Below are 18,548 nucleotides of genomic sequence, written 5' to 3'. Positions count from 1 at the left end.
GTTGAACTCCCAGGTTGATCGAGCGGAATCCAGGGGATTCTCTGAAAGGTACCGGTTGAGTCTGGACCTGTCTTCTCCCATCAACAGCTCTGCTGGGCTTTTGTTGGTGGTCGCTTGGGGTGTGTGTGATATGTTGGGTGAAAAGGAATTGGTTGACCTTTTCCTGCCAGCTTCCTGGTCCCATTTGGGTGAGAGTTTGTGAGCCTCACCATTCCCTTGGCCTTTCCATTGTTCGCTGGATTGAATGGGGTGATGAGAACATCCCGGATCCCTTGCTCTGTGAGGAATGCCTCCATTGTCTTGGTGGTCAGTTGTGGGCCATTGTCGGAGACCAGGGTGTCCGGTAGGCCATGGGTCACAAAAACTTTCTGGAGAGCTGTGATGGTGGCTTCTGCCATGGTTGATTGCATGATAATGACCTCCAGTCATTTGGAGTAAGCATCCACCACGATCAGGAAAGTCTGCCCTTCCACTGGTCCTACCAAGTCGATGTGGATGTGTGACCACAGTCCCTTGGCTGCTTCCCATTCTTGCCCGGGTGCCCGGGGTGGGGCTGGTCATGTTTTCTGGCAGGGTCTGCAAGTGTTTACCCACTCCATGATGTCCTTATCCATATTGGGCCACCAGATATAGCTCTGGGCTAGTGCCTTCATCCGTACTATCCCTGGGTGACCCTCATGGAGGGCTTCAATGGCTCGCCTCCACAGCCTCTGGGGTACAATGACTCTCTCCCCGCATAACAAGCAACCCTTGATAATTGATAGTTCTGCTTATTTACTCTGGTAGCTCTGGAGCTCCTCACTCAGCTTCTCCTGTGGCCACCCCCTTAACCCCCAGTTCAGAACCTTTTGCAACCCCTTGTCCTTTTGTGTGTGCTCAGCAATGTACCTGGCAGTGACCTGGCTAGCTGGGTCAACATCGATTAGCAGTACTGTCGTGGTGGGGGCGGGGGTTTTCACCAGCTCCGGTAATGGGCAATGGCTGAGTGCATCGGCATGGCTAATGTCCTTCTCTGGGTGGTGGATCAGCTCGTAGTCGTACGCTGTGAGGAAAATGGCCCTTCTGGTCATCCTTGGGGACATGTACGATGGTGTTTGTTGATTCCTGGTGAGGAGCCCCAGCAGTGGCTTATGGTCTGTGATGAGTTCGAAATGTCTACCATAAACATACTCATGGAATCTCTTGATCCCTGTGACTGCAGCCAAGGCTTCCTTGTCTATGTGGCTGTAGTTGCATTCAGCCGGGGACAATGTCTTGGAATAATAGGCTGTGGGAGCCTCCAATCCATCTGGTAGGTGATGACTGAGGACTGCTCCAACTCTGAAGGGGGAGGCATCACAGGTGATCCGAACCGGCAAAATATGGTTGCACTGGATGAGCATGCTGTTGGAGGATAGGAGCTCTTTTACCACTGTGAAGGGCCGGTCTTTCTTCTGTCCCCAGGTCCATGGCCCTGTCTTTCCCAGGAGCTTGTGCAGTGGCTCAGCAATGGTGGCCTTCTGTTGTAAAAAAATACTATAAAAATTCAATAGTCCTAAGAAGGCTTGGAGCTCTGTCTTGTTCCTTGGGGTGGGGGCTTTTCTAATGGTCTTTACTTTGCTGTCGGTGAGGTAGATGCCAGACCCGTCTATGAGGTATCCCAGGAATTCTACCTGCCTCATGCTGATTTTACATTTCTTTGGGTTCACTTTAAGTCCCTTCTCCTTGAACCTCCCCAAAGTCTTGCACATGCATTCCATCAGCTGCTCTATGGAATCCCCTGAGAGAATATGTCATCAAAGTATGGCACCATCCCCTGGATTCCTTGCAGTAGCCGTTCCATTAAACACTGAAACAGTCCTGGGACTACGCTGACTCCAAACTGCAGTCTGGTGCATTTGAAAGCCCCCCTGTGGGTCACAATCATCTGTGCTTTTGCGGTGGCTTCGTCCACAGGCAATTGTTGGTATGCCTGGGCCAGGTCCAATTTGGTGAATATTTTCCTAATTCCTAGGGAATGCAACAGATGTTACACAACTGGCACCTGGTACACGCTTTGCTGTAAGGCCCTATTCAATGTACACTTGTAACCCGCGCAGAGGTGGACGGAACCATCTGGTTTCACGGGGGTTACTATTGGGGTTTCCCATACCACGTGGTCGGTCGGCACGAGGATTCCTTAGACAATTAGTTTGTCCAATTGCTCATCCACCTTGGGCCGTAGAGCAAAGGGGACACTAGGTTAAATGAAATGGGTTTCCCTGTATATTTACCTAGGCCCCTGTCAAAGACATCAGTGAACTCTGCCAGTAGCCGATCCAGGTCGTGGGTTGACATTCGATGTAGGGCGGTGATGTTTAGCCCCAGGGGCTTCAACCATTCCACTCCCAGTAGGGATGGTCAGTGGCTGGCAACAACCGTGAGGGGTAGACGGCCCTGGAATTTGTGGAACACCATCTCAACCTCCATTCTTCCTAGGACTTGGATCTGGTTCCCCTGGTAGTCGTTCAGCCGGACGTTTGGTGGTTTGAGGAGCTTCTTGCTGGCTGTCGGGTTCAATTTCTTAATTTTTGCCAGGACACGATCGTAAAATATGATCCTGTGACAAGCTCCATCTTGCATGGTCCCCCTTCAATGGTCACCATGGCTTGGAACTTTTCCCCTTTGTAGGTGTCTGAGTGGCCCACAGTGGTGTGATGGATCTCCCTCTGGACTTGCTGCTGTTCCTCTCTCCACCTATTCCGCTGTTGTCTGGGTCATGGGTGGTTTTGCCTCCCCTGCAGAGCCATGGGTCTTGGATGAGACAGGGTGGGCTGGGATGCTCTGCACGCCTTGGCAATGTGGCCTTTCCACTGGCATCTGCGGCTGATGACTTCCCGGAAATGGCACGTCGCTCTTGAATGGAATCCCATGCAGCCCAGGCAACATGGCTGCCTGCCCTCTATGTCACTTGAGCTTTGTCTCCTCTCTGGGTACACGCGGTGGATGGCGTTGGCATCATCCTCTTCATTGTCGCACTCCGGAACTTCGGATGCCCAGTTGGGTTCTCTGAACGTTTGGTCTACCCCACTGGTTTTCCTTACGTTCGCTGCCAAGTTATCCAACAACTCAGTTGCCCGGGCTTCCTCGACCACATCGAGGAATGAGACTCACTCCTTGAATGAGACTCCCCTTCTGATTTGTGGCCTTCCCAGTAAGCTTCTGACAAAATCAGTGGGGAAAGCCAATTCATTTAACAACCATGTGATTAACTTACCATATTTTCAGAGTATAAGGTGCACCTTCCCCCCCTAAAAGAGCATGGAAATCAGGGGTGGGTTCCTCCCAGATCGCCCCAGTTCACGTGAACCGGATGGTCAGTGAACCCGGAAGTAATTAACTTCCGGGAACGCCGGTACTGCTCCTGGCCCCGTTCGCTGGGTGCCTGCAGGGTTTTTCTTTTTAAAAAACGCCTCTCCGGATGATCTTGAAAACCTGCAAGGTTGCTTTGGAAGGGGATAGATGGGCAGCATTTTCCCCTGCCCCCCTCCCTGGGTGCCTGCAGCCTCGGAGCCTGCAGCCTTAAAGCAAGCCTTTGCACAGTAAAGAAAATCTCACGAGCGAGAGAAGTTCTTAATTGCCTTTATTGTGCAAGTTGCGGAATGCTCCGAGGCTGCATGCAACCAGGGATGGGGTGAGGGGAATACTGCCTGTCTTCCCCCTCCCAAAGCAACCTCGCAAGTTTTCAAGATCATCTGCAGAGGTATTTTTAAAAAGAAAATGGTCTTCTTGGGAGGGGGAATGGGCTGCACTCAGAAGAGCCGGTGCCTGGGGCACCCTGAAACAATGTATCCCCGCCACCTCCTTCTACTCAGCAAGCGGGGACATCCCGTCTGTGCCCGCTTCCACTGCCGCCACCTCCGCTCCCAAACGCAACTGTCAGCTGCGAGCAGGTGCCTGAAGCTGCTGCTTGCAGTCATTTACGGCTGCAGATAGATTGTGCCTGTAGCGGGAAGCTCTTCGCCCTGTGAGAGCTCCTTTCCAGCACTCCTAGTTTGGTAACATCATCAGTGCTAGAAGGGAGTGGGGTTGGGGGGGGGGAGGAGAAGTTAGGACAAAAAAGAAAAAGATAAAGAGGGAGAGGACTGTGGGATCCTTGGGTGTTCTCTGAACATGGTGGTTTTTAATTATTTTAGGGAATTTTTATTTATTTATTGTTTATAGAATGTTTATTACAAGAAATGTTATTCCTTTTTGCAAATGTTTTATTTGTGATGCAATATGTTGCTTTTAAGTGTTCAGACCAGGTTTATGTGTCTCAAAGTCGCTGCTTTTCTATGGGCAGGCCAGGTTTGTTGCAAGGCAGTGTGTTTCACCCTCCTTGTTTAGGTAATTCTGAGGTGGTTGATGGTTCTGTGAGTGCCTGTCCTTTATAATTTTCCACATTGCCTTGATGGTTTTTATTCCAGTAACTTTGTCTTTCCTGTCCTTAAGCTTAGGAAAAAAAAACTGGTTTCATTGGCAGTCTTTTTTTTTTTGGGGGGGGGGGGAGAGATTCTTATTTTTTTGGTGTTTTCCTAGCACTATCATAGTTTGTGTGTGGGTGTGGGTGTGGGTGTGTGTAATGTCCCGCCGATATCTACGCATTAATAATGATCTAGTAATATTAATAATATCTAGTAATTAGTAATATCTAGTAATAACATCATCTTGGCCACTCCCACCAGGTCACATAGGCGGCAAGCCACTCCCATCCAGTCACATGGGCAGCAAGCCACTCCCACAAAGGAGGCCACGCCCACAGAGTAGGTTCGAACAATTTTTGAAACCCACCCCGATGGAAATGTTGGTGCATCTTATACAACAAATGCAGCCATTTTATTGGTCTCCCAAAGCTCTGCCCCTGCATCCCATTCTTGTGAAAAATGGGCAAAAACGGGCCATTTTTTGCGAAAAGAGAGGCATTTTTGCCTTCCCCCAGCCCGGCTGAAGCCTGTAGAGTGCTTCTAGGGGCCGGAGAGAACAAAAACTTTTTTTCTTACTTACCTCTTTGAAATCTTGGTGCATCTTATACACCGGTGCATCTTATAGTCTGAAAAATACAGTAATTGCAGTGATCTGCTTAACAACCGTGGCCAAAAAAATATATCATAAAATTGCACACAATTCACTTAATTGTTATCTTGCTTAGCCACAGAAATTCTAGTCCCAATTGTGATCCTAAATTAAGGACTATTTGCAATAGGCATATATCTCCTTCATCTTTTCTTCTCTCTACCTATCTTGTTGGGTGTCTTTTGGAAACAGGTTCATTTAGGCCTATTATGAACATACTGTATCTGCTTGCCAGACAGGCTTAGGCATACCCAGAATGGAGAGGTGCTCTTGCTTATGGTCAAAATAACCCAGTTCCTCCCTCTGCTGAAGATCAGAAAAGTTTGCTCCTTTTAAAACTAAAAAGGTAGACCTCAGGGGAAATCATGGGAAATTATTTAGCAAATCAGGTTGGTAAAAAATAGGATCTGCCCATTTTTCCAGTAGCCTTCAAATTAAGGTATTGAAGAAAGAAACGCCCAAATAATTGCAGTGTATGTAAGACCTGTTTCACAAGTCTCTTCTTTTTGAAGAAATAAAAACATTCTACCCAGGAATTTGTGCTATTATCAGGTTGGTTTATGTTCAGTGCGTGGTGCTAAGTTTAATATTCTTTATTTCTTTGTACAGTATAAATTAAGCAATTGCACGTAAATTTATTCTTTCAGATATGGTCTATTTGAAAAGATAGGCTTTTTCCTTTAAAATATTGTGATTCATAGTAATAATTTTGAAGTTCTGAAGAAACTCTACAAATATTTTGTAGCAAAACAGCACTAAGTTTTTTTCTTCACAGAGCATTGGATTCTCTTCTAGGTTGCTTTGGGTTCCAATTTTTAATCTTTTTTTAAAATAAAGTTTGCTTTTATTTCTTGCGAGATTAATTTATCTCCCAAAGAGGACTGAAATTCCTTAGATTCAAATTTCTATGTTTTGTAGCCAAGAAATTTTTCATATGTTTACTACTTAATTGCTGGGAAAGCAGTCCTATCACACAAGATGATCGGATGTGAAGGGGAGGATGCTACTTGAAATTCCCCTGGGAGATAGATGTTAGCAGCAGAAACAACCAAGGACTACCCCGAAAATAGGAGGGATGGGGCAAGATGTGAATTTCCACAGGGCTTCTGTGCAAGGAGGTTTGAGACCCCCAGCCTTTCACCCTTGGAGTTCAATTGTCTGCTGCAAGGTAATAGACATGATTATTTCTAATGAGTTTGCTTCAAAATAGCACCAGGTGATATGAAAGAAGTGTGGGAACTTAAGTGGCAAAGTAGCTGAGTTATCTCAAGTTCACTGAAATACAGTATAAATGATGTACGCTACTGTACAAATTCAGTACAGAGCCCATTTGGGTTATTTGATTTGCTTATATTTCATAGGTAAACTAACATCTAGCAGAGTTTCCCTGGGTAGTTAGAGCTTTGAATTTACATGTTAATCTTAGTCCTGGAAACTGTCTGATTGTAAAGTTTTAATGGGTTCTTGGCTGATATACTATAGTTACATACAGGAGTGAAATTCAGCAGGTTCTAACAGGTTTTGGAGAACCGGTAGTGGAAATTTTGAGTAGTTCAGAGAACTGGCAAATACTACCTCTGGCTGGCCCCAGAATGGGGTGGGAATGGAGTTTTTGCAATATCCTTCCCCAAGAGTGAGGAGGGAGTGGGGATTTTGCAGTATCCTTCCCCTGCATTGCCACCAAGCCACCCCCACAGAACCAGTAGTAAAAAATGTTGAATTTCACCATCAGTTATATAGTTATTTAAACTATAACAAAGACTTTAGCCACCCTGAAGTTAGTTGGCTTCTGTGCTATCAGTTGCTATTCTGAACTGCTGCAAAATGTTGGCTTTTCACAGTCTTCCAGGCTGTGTTGGGGGAGGGCAGAATTAAGATGCCTGGGATAGCTGTGGGATGTTAGCATCCCTGCTGGAGTGGAGGGGCTACTAGGCTCTGCTTCTACTTCCAGCTCTTCTGCTGTTGATTTCCTGGAATCCACACCCACTCCTTCTACACCATCAATCACCTGCTGAGCCACACTTTATCCTCCCTGATGTTCCACACAAATTCTTCCTCCCTGATGTTTCACAGAAGAATCCACTTCTATCTCATACTCACTCAGCATCTTCCTTTTATCATTGTAAACAGGGCGTGGGCCAATACTTCCTTTCTAGCAAAGGAATAGAAGTCATGCTGACCAGGGGTGGGTTTCGGCTGCTGCTACTGCTGGTTCGCTCAGGGACGTGCTGCATGCACCCGCTTGATGCACGCTATGCCGCATGCGCAGTACTTAAAAGATCCTTCTTCGTATGTGCAGAAGCAAAAAGGAAGATGGTGCCACCTATGGCGCTGCCAAGAGAACCAGTTCAGGGGCGTGGCAGGCCAAGTTACTACCTACTTGGCTGAATCAGTGCAAACCAGTAGGAACCCACCCCTGATGTTGACCACTGGATGGCTTTCCCTCCTGACTGGCCTGAAGTCACCTATATGGCTTCTGTTCCTAAAGTAGATCTACGACTCCCCATTCCTGGTTCTATATCTTAACCATTAGATCAAACATGTATTTTTTTAAATTCCATTCAATTGTGTCCAATTCTGGGAGGCTGCCTGGACAAGTCTCTTGCAGGGTTTTTTTGGCAAGGTTTTTCATCAGTGGTATTGCTTCATTCCTAAGGCTAAGAGAAAGTTACCCAGTTGGCTTTGTACTCAAGGCAGGGCCGGAACTCATGGTGTTTGGGTTTCAAGCCTGATGCTTTAACCATTACAGCTCTTATTATTTAATCACTTAGCATTTTTTCACTGTTGTGTTCAGGAGCTTATCTTTTCACAAGGGCTCCTGAGGAACTCAAAATATCTAACAAGCTGTTATATGGGACTTGTCAGACTTTCCATTAAGTCATCAATGCTTTTTAACATCTCTATGTGGCCTCTGCTTGCGGTCATCAAGTGATTTGGTATTGATGACTATCAAAATGCTACCAATTCCCAAATTTGTTTTTCCATTGTTCTCAGAATACTTCAGTCTGTCTCAAAGTGCCTATCTATGGGCAATAATGGGTTGGATCAGGATAATGAATTAAGATAGAAAGAGATGCTTATCATGGGGAGGGTATTGTTATGGCATTATCTGGTATCTCAGACTGAGGTCATGCCCAGGAGCCCAGCTGCAATTAACCTTAACAGCTCCTTTTATTTCATTCACTGGCCCTGCTCCCATCTATTTCTGCCTCTTGAGTCCCAGCTGATCGGGAGGAAATGGGCATTTTGCAGTAACCTTCCCCTGGAGTGGGGAGGGAATTGAGATTTTACAGTATCCTTCCCCTGCCACACCCACCAAGCCACAGAACTGGTAGTAAAAAAATTTGAATCCCACTACTGGTGGTCATCCCAGTATTTTGTGGTTCAGATGTAGGAGATATATGGAACGTTGAACTTTCTTTCCCATCCTAGTGAAAGCTGTATCTGGCAAGCTCTTAAATGTTAAGGGTCAAAGATAAGATATCAAACTGCACATGTGTAAAACTTTTGTGGTATCTGTAATCATAAGTTGCTTAAGGTACCTAGCTAGTTGTTATGGTTTCAGACCTTCACTTAATTTCGATTTAAAACATGTTTTTGTTTAAGCTTTACTATGGGCTGCTGCTGCTGTTGAGGGCCAGCAACACTTCAGGAAATTATTCACAGTATTGCCACATGTCCGAATGATGCTTTTTTGCAAAGAAGATTGATAGCTGTTAGGCAGAATGGCCAAGTCTTGTAGAAAAGTCTCCAAGGGAAAGAAACCCTGCTTTTCTCTCTTGCCAAGCATTCACTTATTCCAGGATGCAACTGGGTATTTCTTATTCCAGTCTTGCTTGGCCCACAGTATCATGGGTGTGGTGACTACACATTGATCTAATAAATAAAGTTACATGTATGATAGCTCTAATCTCTTTTGCACTGTTATAAAGTACATGAAACTGCTTACTGTTTGTTTAGTTATCATTTGCATTGGCAGCTGTAAATATTACATAATGCAAAAACAAAATAAAATGTGTTCGATAGATGTTATCCAACAATAGGAGGGAGGAATCTATGGCTCTCCATGTTCCTGGACCAAAGTTCCGTGCGGCCTGCCATTGATGACTGCTGAAAGTGGTAGTTCAGCATCATCTATTGTCTTATTTATTCCCTCCCCTGTTTATTGTGAGCCGCTCGGAGTCCTTCGGGAGTGGGTGGCATACAAAACCAATAAACCTCAAAACCAATAAACCTCAACCTCTAAAGCAGGGGTCTCTAAACTTGGCAACTTTAAGCCTGGAGGACTTTATCTCCCAGAGTTCCCCAGCCAGTTGCTTTAGAGGACCATAGTTTCCCCATTATTGTATGCTGTTTCTTATCTATTAATTTTATAACTCATTAATATGAAATTTTGCATTATACTTTGATTTTTTTAAAAAAAGAATATATAACCATTTGATTTCCATGATTCCTTGAACTACTGAATCTATAAAACTATAAACACATAAAGTTTGAATAGAGAGCCGGTTTGGTATAGTGGTTAAGACGCCAGGTTAGACTGCAATTTCTAGTCCCATCTTAGGCATGAAGCCAGCTGGATGATCTCAGGCCAGTCATTCTTTCTTAGCCCTAGGAAACAGGCAATGGCAAAACATTTCAGAAATCTTGCTAATAAACTGCAGGGACATGCTGTTGCCAGGAGTCAACACTGATTCAAAAGCACGGACAAAAAAGTTTGAATATGAAAGGTACTTAAAATGGTGTTATTGCCATTTTACGTAATTATATTACTCCATAAACCTGTTATGGCTGTGAAAGTTGGACCATAAGAAAGGCTGAGCGCCAAAGAATTGAGGCCTTTGAACTATGGTGCCGGAGAAGACTCCTGCGAGTCCCTTGCACTGCAAGGCGATCAAACCAGTCAGTCCTAGAGATCAACCCTGACTGCTCTTTAGAAGGCCAGACCCTGAAGATGAAACACAAATATTTGGCGACCTGATGAGAAGGAAGGACTCACTGGAGAAGAGCCCAATGCTGGGAATGATTGAGGGCAAAAGAAGGGGATGACAGAGAATAAGGTGGCTGTGTGAAGTCACTGAAGCAGTAGGCGTGAGCTTAAATGGACTTCAGAGGATGGTAGAGGACAGAAAGGCCTGGAGGAACATTGTCCATGGGGTTGCAATGGGTTGGACACAACTTCGCAACTACTGTAATAGCAACAACCTCTGTATAATTGTAGTAGTGTAGAAATACAATAAACTTTGGTTGTTGTTATGAATAAGCTGCTAAGTAAATTTAAAGTGCTGGTCTTAACAAATCAAATTCCTTAGGCCATGCCAAAAATTACCTTCAGGACTGCAGTTTCCCAGTAGAATCTGCCCAACTGCATTGATTTTCCTGGGAAAGCTCCCATTTTGAGGATGTGAAGTGAGTGGAAACTAGAGGAACTGCTTTGGGAAATTTATTATATGTCATATGTTTATAACTTCAAACTAATCACAAATGCTTGTAAATTGCTCTATGTATCCTGTGAACCAACATGTACTTTCTATATTAGGACTGCTACAAAAATTATAATACATAAAATATACCAGTAAATAAAAATTTGCATTCTTCCCTTCAAGAAATATGGGTAACATACATAACTGGAAACAGATGCAGCATCAGTTTAGTGATGTGCTGTTTAATCCCCCCCCCCAAATGTTTATTTTTATTTCACAACATTGCTAACTTTATTTGCTCCAATGCATTTAAAGGGAAAAATTCAGTGCTGCAAAAATTCTAGTTTTCCTGAATTATTTAAATCATTTTCAATAAAAAGTAAAACACTGTATTTTATGGACGTTAATGATAAATGAAGGAGGATCTCTTTTTTACTCCATGTTCCATTTTCTTGTATTTGCTATCACTGCCACTTCTTTTGTTTTTGTTTTTTATCTGTGTGTGTTTGTAGTGTAAAAGCATCAAAATCGCTATTTTCTTTTTTGTTCTTTGTGAAAGAATGATGGCTGTCTATTTGCAGACAGATGTTACATTTCTGCCTGATATTTCTCCTGCCAAAATAATGGTGACTGTTTTCCAAGATAGATTTTTGGCAAACCGAAAAACTAATGTTAATATAGAAACCTTATCCAAAAGGGGGAAAGGGGGACTGTGGGGAGGGGGGGAGAAGGAAAGGGGGAAAATACATATATACTACTACTGGACTAGATATAAACAGCCCAATAATATTTATTGCTTTAAATTTAGTTCTTCTCCCCATCAGTTTGACTTCACCTGATGAACAATTTAGATAAATTAAAATAAATACATTAATTAATTAATTTTCCATTTTCTTGTATTTGCTATCACTGCCACTTCCTCTGTTTTTGTTTTTTATCTGTGTGTGTTTGTAGTGTAAAAGCTACAAACACACACATAAATTAATTAATTAATTAAACAGGAAACTCCCTGGGCAAATAACTTGCTTCTTCGCCCCTCCGTGGCTGAATTCCAGGGGTGACTCGATGGCGGGAGAGAGAACATTTTTGGGAACTTTAGCTGAATCACAGACGAAATGAAATGAAGACTGCCGTTCTCACGCCTTCACAACCAACAGGGCTGGACCCTGGGGGTGAAAAATCAGGGCGGAAAAGTGAAACCGCAATGCAAAGCGCAGCACCTTGGTCGGTGCCAAATCTGCCCGCTCCGTCGGCTGTTAAAGGCCAAGGCGAGGGCTCGCCGCCGTCACCCGTGACTTCGTCAAAGGCGCGAGATTCGCCGGCGCCCCGGTGCCTTTAACTCGGCTGCTGGCTGGGACTTTAAAGGTGCAAGTTTCTTCCGTGCAGGAGCGCGTCAGTAGCCTCTCCCTTTCCCCGCGCCCTTCACACGAGAGCGGCCTACGGGACCGGGCCGGAAACCTTTAACCGCTGCTCTTTCATACCTGTCTGGAGACGGACAGGTGGATCCTCGGAGCTTTCCTGAGGTAGAAGTCTAAGTAACCAGGAAGTAACTTCCGCCTTGCGCTTAAGAAGAGGGAGCCTGCTGCCCGCAGCCACGGCCATCTCCCTGATTGCTGTGGGGAGCAAATTTCAGACGTGGTCCTCGGAAGGAAGCACTTTTTCCTCGCTAGCAAAACGAGACCCTCGGGGAACCCGGAGGATCCGTCGCCTCCTCCCTCGTGGTGAGTGTTGCCATTTCTTCCGGCACCTGCAGCTTCCAGGGAGATGAATGAACGCCTTGGGTTAACAGCCCTGGACTCTCCGAAGTCAGCTTTTCCCTAACGGGGGTTGCCCTCTAAGTATATCGGTCAGCTTCCCAACCCGTGAAGGGCTGTGAGTAGCTTGGGGAGCTGCTGCGTTGGATAAAACTCCGTCATAATCTACTACAGCTTCTATGCCAGCTGAGAGTTGTTGGGAATCCAAAAGTGCTAACTTAAGTAAGATAATCCTGCAAGTTCTGTCTGGATGAGAATGATCTCCAGTGAGCCCAGGAGGTATTGTTGCCTGAAGCAAAAATAAAAAACAATTTCTCCCTTCCATTCCACTTCCAGAAGAGGGTTTGATCGTTTAAGCAATTTTCAACACTGGCAAAATGTTAAGAGCTCTCCCTGGAGACTAAAAGTTAAGGAGGTAGTTCAGATTGGAAAATATTTCAGTTTCTGGTCTCCCAACAGGCAGGAATGGCTGAAATAACCATGGGACTTTTTAAACTACTTGGTTTAAATTCACTCATTCCGAATCTGCAGAAAATCAAAGTACAGTAGGACAAATTTTGCTATCCTGGTTGTTGACATCTATCCTGCCTCTTGTTCCAGCCACTACCTGTGGCTTGATTTCTCTCCAAGGGAATCTGTGGTAGAACTCAAGTAACTTTGTGCACTTTGAGTTGGCCCTTAGGTATTACTGGAGTAAAGAGGAAAAACACTACAGCAAAGAATGACTTAAGCCTGCCTCAATCATGGTTTAAGGAGGAGATGAAGATCTAGGAACAAGCAGGAAATAAGTATTTATTTAAATTAACCTGCTTTGCCCGCCCTTCTCCTGTTCATTGTTTCCTTCACAATAACTATGTTATAGCAGTTATAACATGCCTCCACTCCCATCCCTGAATTGTCCAGTTCCTGGTGAATTATAAGTCAGATGCATTCTTGATATTTGGCAATAAATATATTGCCCAATTTTACCTTTTATTTTACTGTTGGATCAGATGGGTAGTCCATAAAGTCCAAAATTCTGTTTCTTGCAGCTACAAACTGTGGGTAGAGGCAGGTGATAGCCTTCTAAAGATATACATAATTGTTGTTGTTAGTTGCAAAGTCATGTCTGACCCATCACAACCCCATGGACAATGTTCCTCCAGGCCTTCCTGTCCTCTACCATCCCCTGGAATCCATTTAAGCTCATGCCTACTGCTTCGGTGACTTCATCCAGCCACCTCATTCTCTGTTGTCCCCTTCTTCTTTTGCCCTCAAGCATTCCCAGCATTGGGCTCTTCTCCTTCTCATCAGGTAGCCAAAGTATTTGAGTTTCATCTTCAGGATCTGGCCTTCTAAAGAGCAGTCAGGGTTGATCTCTAGTACTGACTGGTTTGATCACCTTGCAGTCCAAGGGACTCTCAGGATACATAATAGATATTAGTAAATATGCTGCCAGGGTGTGAAAATATGGTAGGTTTGGATAGGTTCATGAGATATTCTGTTCACAACCTAGCCAACTAATCAGAGAGTAGTTAGTATTTGTATGAACCTGGCCTGGGTGGTTGATTTACATTTCAGATTGTGCATACTTGGAGTAATTCTATGGTTTAATTTATCGGATTTGGATTAATTTCATGAGAACAAAACATTATCTTGGCCAATTGCTATTAGTCAACTGTTTTTCTGCCTAAATTAATTTTCCAATCTGCCAGGGTATGGTGGGGTTCAGTACAGAAGACACCAAGTTGTAGTACGTTAAAGTGTTATTATTTTTTAAAAAACTAGCTAATAACATGTTTTGGAGGAGGGATTTTCATGCCTAACAAAAATCACAATATGGAAGGGTCATAAAATATACTCCCCCCTCCTTTTACAGATGGGTTGCTTTGTCCCATGATTTTCTTAGCCAAAAACTTGTGGAGAATGTGTCTGAATCTTGGATAACTGTCACAACTGATGAAAGCTCCATGGGTTGAGCTAATAAAGAAGTGTAAATGTGCAGTGATTTACAAATAATAAAAATGTAGTTAATCCAAAAATTACTTGCTGGTGTAGAGCGATGAATAACAGCCTGCGTTTCTTATTTTCCTGCAGGTTTAATCTAAATTAAGTTAAACATTCTGTAACTCAACTTTTCTCATATACATAGGGACCAGTTATTCCCAGAATTCCCATGCTGCTTAGGGAATCTTTGAAGGGGTCCTTCAAACAGCTTCTTCATGTGCTTTCCTCCAATTGTTAGGTTGGGAAGAAGAGAATATACATGCACCCATAGACTGTGTTTTCTGTGATTTAGGAATAGGGCTCTGCTGTTGTCCAAACAAGGTTTGCATGGAACACTGCAATGAGTGTAGTAAGTGGCTTTTTTGGCTGCATTTCCACCCCTCGCTTATGTTATCAACCCAGTTGAAGAAGCTACCACCGATACGTATAGCAGCACTGGCACTGTGCTAAACTAATGTTTTAGCCACAAGATAATTAAACTCCTTCAAGATTGACAGTGATGTGGGAAACTAGAGGAGTCCCATGCAATTCTGGAAAGGGAATCTCAGTTGAAAAACTCCCATCTTGGGGATAGGGATGGGTAAGGAAATCCTGACATTTTTTACACTATTGTTCAACTGTTGGCTCATCTGTTCTTTCAGAAATTAAGAGGACTGTATCATTCCCACCTAAGGAGTGGAATATTGAGACAATAACTTCTGCATTTTTGTTTTAAGAGTTATCTAAGCTGTTGGAGTCTTTTCCTGAATATTCATTCTGAAATTCTTTCGAATTTCACCAATTCATCAGCAAGGGTCACTCTGCATCCTAGAATAGATGGCCTTGCTCATGTGCCTTCATGTCTGCCTTACATATTTTTGATATGTAGGAAGGTAGGGATACTTTCCTTGAACATATTAATGCATCATTGTTATTTAAATATATTAGAATAGAGCCAATTTAAAAAGATTGGCAATTTTGCATTGCCCTATGGACTCATGCAAATTAACAATAATCTAGAAAGTTTAATGGTAAAATATTTAAGGTCGGATATTCACGTATCTGTTTGAAAAACCAGAACCTAAAAAGCTAGCACTTTGGCTCAGCCCTCCTTTGAGTTTTAGCACGATGCAAAACCATATCGAGTTCATTCATGGGGAAATATCAAAAAACAGACTCTGGACACCCTCCTCAATAAAGAGGCCTTGAAAGCATAAACCAAACTGGTCATCATTGTTTCTTCTGCCTCTCCTAGCATTCCTCTATGAGCTTCTGTAAGGGTAGATTTCATTGATTAGTTAGTTTATATTTCCGCATACCTGGCAGTGGTGAAAGTCATTTTTTTTACAACTGGTTCTGTGGGTGTAGCTTGGTGGGCATGGCAGAGGAAGGATACTGCTAAATCTCCATTCCCACCCCACTCCAGGGGAAGGATATTGCAAAATCATCATTCCCATCCCACTCCTGGGGGAAGGATATTGCAAAATCTCCATTCCCACCCCACTCTGGGGCCAGACAGAGATGGTATTTACCAGTTCCCCAAACTAATCAAAATTTCCGCTACTAGTTCTCCAGAACATGCTGAATTTCACCCCTGATATCTGGGGAATTTCATAAGGATCTTAAGGTCCCTCCCTTTCTGTATTCATGATTCCATTTTGGTGTTCAGTTGGGAAGTAGAAGGAAAGATGACTGCATAAATGATGGTGGTTCCCCCCTCCTCCAATGTTGGAGTTCTAACTTATTGTGTTTCTCGCGTCAAGACTGTGTCCAGGCTTCAGGGACTTCTTAGCAGAGTTCCTATCTGGATAGTACCAGTAGCAAGTTCAATTGCTTAGACTTTCTGTCGAACTTCTGCTTAATTATGTGATGATGCATACTATCACATTTTTTTCATTTACATTTACAGTATATGATAAAGATATTTTATGAGACAGAGCCAGAGGATGTTTACATAGTGATAGAGTTAGCAAATGACATTTGTAGACTATGTACCTGTTGGATGAATGTCTGGCAGGACAAAAGGGGAAAGGAGATTGATGTTTTAATCAGAACGTTAAAGGGAAGTAAAGTATTTAAATGTTGTTCTTCTGAAAGCAAGAACAGGAATATACAACTCAATAGTTGCAATAAGGTTCAATTCAGTGCACTTTTCTTAGAAATAATGCCTGGTGTCAAGGATCAACTTGTTCATAGATAATTCTTACTTTCTGTTTTGTATTATAGAATGTTGCATTTGATCTAGTAAAAGCAATAGCTATTAGACTTATATACCACTTCACAGTGCTTTACAGCACTTTCTAAGTGGTTTACAGTCAGAATATTACCCCCAACAATCTGGGAACTCATTTTACTGACCATTGAAGGTTGAGTCAACCTTGAGCCAGTCAGGAGTGAACTCCTGGCAGTCGGCAGAAATTACCTGCAATACTGCATTCTAACCACTGCGCCACCACAGCTCTAGAATTTTCTGTGTAGTAAGTCAAAATAACACGGCACTCTACATTTGTAAACTGTACCTTTCAGCATAAACTGAGGTTCTAGGAGGGAAATTGATTAAATTCCACTTTTTAAAATTATAACTCAATATATAAAGAAATCATCTGAACATTTTAGATGATTGACTTGTTAGTTTCTTTTGGTTATCCATTTTAAACCCAATAGCCATTTATTATTTTTAAAATTCTAATTAGAATACATGTTTGACCGCATTTCTTATCCATTTAAAGTGTACCTCTAAAACATTTAAGGTGCATCTTCAAATAATTTTATGATTACTATTAAAAATCTGTACTATTAAGATTCATCATGCAAGTTGACTTTCAAGAAAGCAAATTCAGATATATTAATTGAAGAGTAAACCCGCCCATTGTGTATGACTAAATTTGTTTTTCAGAAACAACAGCTCAGTGAGCATAGGTATGTTTGGTTTAAGGGCTGAGTCTTCAGTTGGTTCAACATTGACAAAACCAGGAAATGAGAGGCTATTGAAACCTGAATGCATATGCCCTCTGGCCAGTAAAGAAATTGTGCAAGTATAACTATATATAGAAGACACATATGAATGATATTTGGAACGCTGACAAAAGGACTTGTTTCTTGAAGGACTTCCTGTCTTCCATTGTATTTTCTTTCAGTTATACATCTTGGCTGTCAACACCTTCTCCTGTAGCAACACCTGCCCTCTAGAACAAGGTTTCCTCCAAGATGTGAATCATCCTTCTCAGCTGTTGTTTAATGTGCCTTAAAGTCTTAGGTCTTCACTGGGATTTTTGGCAAAGGAGAGTGAAGATTGTTTGCTTTCTTCTTCTCCAGTTGGTTGTCAGTCTCGCCATCTCCTATTTGTTACATTATTAACATTTTAAATTGGTTATTACATTTGCCTTGTTTTAGATATGAGCTATCCAGAAGCGTAGGGAATTGGGCAGCATTCAGATTTAATTACAAAATAAAATAAAACTGCCAGATTTATCTTTCATAAAGAATTGGTTTATTGCTATAAACCTATTTAGGAAAGATTGGATTTCCTAGGATGAGTAAAGATGCCATAGATAAAGAGTGTCAAACTCAAGTACTCGTGCTTAGATCTGGCCTTCGGGGCCTCCCTGGAAACAGTAAAGGACCGGCCTGTGGTGCCTCTTCCAGTGAAAACAGAGCTTGTGAGGAATGCACGTGGCCTCCCAAGCTCCATTTTCGCTGTCAGAGGGTTGCAGGAGACCGAAACGGAGCTCAGGACCCCATTTTCACTGGCAGAGTGCTCAGGCCACCACAGATGCCCCCCAACATGAGTGATGTCATGTTGGCCATGCCCAACCCGGCCTCCCGAGGTCAAACATAACCCTAATGTAGCCCTCAGTGAAATCAAGTTTGACACCCCTGCCCTAGATGACCATTTCTCTCTGCTATGTGAAATAGCCAAATCTTACTATAGAAGTAGTTGGAAGATAAGGGGCTTGTCAATCCTTTAGAAAATGGGGACTGAGAAATCACCTCAGAAACAATGCTGGGAAGATCTTAGTAGAGATCATCATGCAACAGGATCCTTGACATTTAGTAGATCAAGGGAATAATGTGAATATAATGCACCTAGATTTCAGTAGGGCATTTGATAAACTTGACTACATTCTCCTTTTTGATAAAATAGAATAAATTGATAAACTGGTGGATGATAGACAATACCTTATCAACAGTAATATTTCTGAGAAAGATCCAAGGTGTCCTGATAATTCTAGATTAAGCATGAGCTGCATGTTGCAGCTGGGGTAGGCGTGGCCTGTGCCCATGGACCACCAGTTTGACACCCCTGGATTAGATGATAATCAATGAGAAATAC

At 43.1% G+C, this 18,548-nt stretch overlaps 1 protein-coding gene across 1 annotated transcript in view; it reads left to right on the top strand.

Annotated features, from left to right (window-relative positions):
• Positions 1–11,573: 11,573 nt before the first annotated feature.
• Positions 11,574–18,548, top strand: part of LOC106550492 (uncharacterized) — a 36,257-nt gene continuing 29,282 nt past the window's right edge. The window contains exon 1 of the mRNA XM_087717445.1: positions 11,574–12,217. The gene's annotated coding sequence lies outside the window, so the exon portion shown is untranslated. The remainder of the gene's footprint in view (positions 12,218–18,548) is intronic.

Source organism: Thamnophis sirtalis, unplaced genomic scaffold, assembly GCF_051295495.1.
Source record: "Thamnophis sirtalis isolate CommonGarterSnake01/CBP01778 unplaced genomic scaffold, rThaSir2_p1.2 scaffold_6, whole genome shotgun sequence".
Lineage (NCBI taxonomy): Eukaryota > Metazoa > Chordata > Lepidosauria > Squamata > Natricidae > Thamnophis > Thamnophis sirtalis.
Note: the sequence above shows the minus strand (reverse complement) of the source record. Positions and strands in the feature narration are given on the sequence as shown.